Below are 4520 nucleotides of genomic sequence, written 5' to 3'. Positions count from 1 at the left end.
TTGTTTTCCCAAATGTCGATGCTTAGTAATTGGTACCTTAGCTCCAAATATTATATGCCTCAGTGTTGCCTTTTCAGATTATTATTAACATCATTAGTAAACCTAATCAAATGGAATCAACATAGAATTTGAAGTTACCCACCCATGACCTCAGCTGCTTCCCACCACAAAGAGAAGAGGAATGAAAAGGTTTTCAAGGGATCAAGGAAATCAAAGGGTAGTTTCTTAGAACAAAAATTGAAAATGTGGTCCAAAGGATATGATTGCAGCAAGTGTGTTCTACTCCCAAAAGGAAATGGAAAAGTCAGGAGAGAAATTTAGCAGGAATTGATGTGTGCTGCCATCCCAAGTATATCATGTGGAATTTCAGCAGACATGGGAACAAAAGGAGCCTCTTGTTAGGTAGGGTAGTTCTGGACCAGAATTGTGTGTTCAGACAGTGATAGCCAGCTCTTTCTACAGGACTCAACAGCCACACCAATAAAGGTTTGATTTGTATAGTTACTATGGCATGGGTAATTTTTGATGGAGTATTTTTCAGAGATTATTACCATTTACCCTCATAGCTACTGCATTCTTCATTGCTAACTTACAGCAGGGAAGTCAGTGAGCTGCCAACTTGTCCTGTCTCTTTGGTTTTAAATCAGCTGGCTGTTGCCTCCTTCAGTCACTGGATCCCCCATATCTTAGCCATGTAGATGAGTCATTCTTTAACAAGACTCAAAATTTGAACCAAGTAGTAAAAAAATCATCTTTCTTCCATTATTATATAAGCTACACAATGATGTAGACATGTGTGGCTTAGTCTACCTCTGTGTTAACCCAGTGCTGAGGACTGAGCCTGATAGCTAGTAATATTTGTTGACTCAGCAAAGGACTCTTTCTGGATTTTAATTAGTGGTTACTTCACTGTGTTTCTGCTTCTTCCACCTAAAAGCGAAGCATCTAATCACTTAGAGACCTATTAACCAAGGTGGCATGGGTCAAGGAAAAATGCCCCCCAAAATGCCAGAAGGTACTCAAGGGCAAAACTATGCATGAATGCCAAGAAGTTTCAATCGAGCTAAGCTCTGTGATAATGGGTTATCCAGTCAAAGAAAATGCTGAAACTTATTAAGCACCTCCTATGCAGAGCATTTTGTGATCTTCTGAAGAGGATACTAGAAAAGAGAAACAGATGATGCTCCCCTTTGAAGGAGCAAGGAATCTAACTAGAAAATTCAACAGACAAAGGAATTGGGAGCCAGACCATCCAGAGGAATAAATAAAGTATATGATAGTCTCACTCATAGCCGGAATTTAGAAAACCTAAATAAGGGACCAGGAAAAAGACTAATTATAATAAAGTGAAAATCAAAATCAACAAGCAACTGTAAACCAGAGACACACTATTGGGGGTGATGGGAGGAGGGATTAGGGTCAAAATAAGGGGAGTGGGAATTGTATGGGGACTATAACCAAGATGAAAATGCATACATTGTGCAAAAATGAAAAATGATGTAAAAATATAAAATAAAAAAAAAAAGACAATATGTACAGAGCTCACCTGGGACCAGGTGAGCTGGGACCAAAACTCACTCAGAGATTTCATCATCAAAGACTCTTTTATAAAGCAATCTTAAGGGAACTAGTAGATATAATTAACAGAAAATGGACAGCAGAATGATATTTTCATTCAAGACAAAAAGAGAAAGCTGAACCCCTGAGCTGAAAACACAGGTGCACGGGAGTTCCTTCAGGCTGTTTGTAGTTTCTGAGTTTTCCTGAAAAAGTGATGACATCAAGCAAATGCATGATCTATTGTAATTAAAGTAGCCAGGTTTTGCACACATTTCCTGCTTTAAAAGCATAGAGAAATGGCACCTCTCACTCCTTCTCAACTCTGGTCCTCTCAGCTGTGACATGAAGTTGCTTCCAGGGCTCAAGTTAATCGGGCTCTCACCTGCATGTCCCCTTGCCGCTCAGGTTGAAGTTCACCCACTTTAGGTCCAATGGTGGTGGTACCAGACATGGGGGATGATACACCTTCATCACATGTGCCTCCTCTGCCCCTTCTGGAATGTGAGAACCTTTCCCTTCATTCCATTTTGTTTTCCCTTTCTCTATGCTGTCTAATATAATGCTCCGCAAAATGACATATTAACACTCCTGCAGACACAGTCAAGGAAAGAAAAAATCTACTATGCTGAGATCAACATCTATTTGTTAGATGAGAATATAAGTGTTCAATAAATAATTCCTTCTACCTTCAGACTTGCTGGAAGAAGAAGTACTTGAGATGTAGGATAAATGAATTCATTTGATGGTGGCTTGTTTCTGTTCTAATGGCCAGCCGACATTGTGTTGGGATCATTCCTCGCCACAATGAAGTCTCTATAAAACATTTTTAAATGGCATAAGTGGGAGAATCACTTAGTGTGTTTGTGGAGACACAGCAGGTCCAGGTTTAGGATCTAAAGATGGTAAGGAAGGGGTGGCAGACGTGTTTCATATGATGCCTCCTTTCCTGGAAGACAGAGCAGAGCAGCCAGGGGAGAGAAAGGAGCTATTTGTCTTCCGAGAGAGGATTTACAGAGACTCAGGTAGAACAGTGGCTATTACATGAAATCAAATAAGCAAAAGAATGCTGAAGCTTTTATTTCTAGTCATCAAGGACTTGGCTTGCATTTGGATCCTTCTTTTAAATATAAGTCTTCAAAAGAAAAGTTCCAGATGATGGGGACGTTAGTCTCTAAATTCTTTGGAGAATGGATCCTTAGGTATCAGTGTGTCTTGGACTGCTGATAAGGTTTAACACATAGCAGTGACACAATCTATGCCAGTTTTGTAAAAGGAGAAATAGATACATCCCTGGTGGGGAAAGACTTTCAGGAAACGTAGAACATGATGAGGGGACAGGATCTGTATTTTTGCCTGCATCGGGGGCTACGTAGGATGTAATTTCCTACCTAAGCTATGTGCACCCATGTGTGCCTGGCCTGTCTGCTGGTCATGGCTCCAGCCCTGGGGTCACCTGTGTGATGCTGGTTGGACCCCAGATGCGTCAGCTGGAAAATTACCTACAGGGAGCATGAGGTTGGTCAGTGGTGTGAAAGGCTGCAGTTTAAAATTGGCCTGCCTGCTGCCATTGACTGGCAGACTGCAGTCACATGACAGCTCTCCACTGCTAAGGGCTGGCCAGACATGAAGCTGTCACACTTTCTCCCTGCCCCAGCCTGACCTCACATAATTTTTTTTCTTTTTTTTTAAACAGAACATTCTTGCTTGAAGAGACAGTTTCAGTTATAGACAGGGGCACCAGCATTTTGCAGGGGCATGCCTTCTGCGTTAATGGACTCTCCTGCTGGGGACTCCATGTGCAGGCCTTCCATAATATCCAACAATCATAAGAAATGCAGGTAAAGGAAAATGCTTTGAAAAGGTTTAATCCATTTGGATAATCTTATTAAAATATGAGCCATCATAAGCTCTGTAAAGTTTTAGCTGCCATGGTTACTCATTTGACATGACCCATTGCTGAAAAAGAAGGGAAACTACAGATTCTGAAACTATTCCATATGAAGGAACTGGCAGGAACTACTGATGGAATCAGGAGACACCTGGCCAATCTTGAGCAAGGTGAGGAGGGATGTTGGTGTGTGGTCCCAGGGTAGAATGATTCCGGGGTGACTGGAGGGAAAAGGGGGTGTTGTGTGCAGGAGTTCTCTGGGGTTTCTGAAGGTGAAGTTGAAGATTTGGGGTCATTCTATTCATGGATTATATTATGACTAAGCTAAGGGCCTGGAAGGAGCTATTATTAGCTTGTACATGTGTGGAGAGATTAGAATAGTCTTGAAGCCCACTTGCTTTTCAGAGGCTTTGAAAGAAGCCAGCAGACCCAGTGCAAGCTGACATTTTGGGGGAGAAAGTCATGAGACTAACCCACTCACTCAGATTCCTCTAATATGCAATCTTACACTTACAAATCAAATGAAATGTAGACTCCTTACAACAAAGTAGGATAACCTGATCCCTGGGAAGGGAGCTGGAAATCTGGTGTTGCATCCAATACTGGAAATGGAAGTGGTGATGTTAAAAGTTTGTAAGAGTACACATACAGACAACGCAGTGGAGACAGCCAGGCTGGAATTATCTGGAAGAGAATCATTTTTATTCCATATATAAATGGAATATCTGTCACTCTCTATACATGTAATATGTAATATCTGTAACAAGCTTTTGAGCTGCAGACTAATGTGTAACACCATCAAGATTTTAAAAAGAGATAAGAAAGAAGTCAGTAGCTGTATTCAGAATATATAGCAAGGTATGCTCAGAAGCTGTCTTTTATATTGATTATGTCCTCCTTAACAAAAAGTCCAAGGTCTAAGCTTGGGGGAAAATTATAGACTGGAAAAATGATCATCACCTTCCTTTGCTCAAAAATAATTTAGGAAAGAGGGAGGGAGGCAGTGGAGGGAGGAAGGGAGGCAGGCCAGCTGCTCCAACTGTCAGAAAAAAAAAATCTGTAAAATTAATAT

At 41.1% G+C, this 4520-nt stretch overlaps 1 pseudogene; it reads right to left on the bottom strand.

Moving 5' to 3' along the window:
* The window catches only part of LOC119237573 (etoposide-induced protein 2.4 homolog), a 24858-nt pseudogene extending 22847 nt beyond the window's left edge, over window positions 1–2011 (bottom strand).
* Window positions 2012–4520: the final 2509 nt, after the last annotated feature.

The sequence above is a fragment of the Talpa occidentalis genome, unplaced genomic scaffold, assembly GCF_014898055.3.
Source record: "Talpa occidentalis isolate TD23 unplaced genomic scaffold, MPIMG_talOcc4v2.1 talOcc4.10, whole genome shotgun sequence".
In the NCBI taxonomy this organism is placed as follows: domain Eukaryota; kingdom Metazoa; phylum Chordata; class Mammalia; order Eulipotyphla; family Talpidae; genus Talpa; species Talpa occidentalis.
Note: the sequence above shows the minus strand (reverse complement) of the source record. Positions and strands in the feature narration are given on the sequence as shown.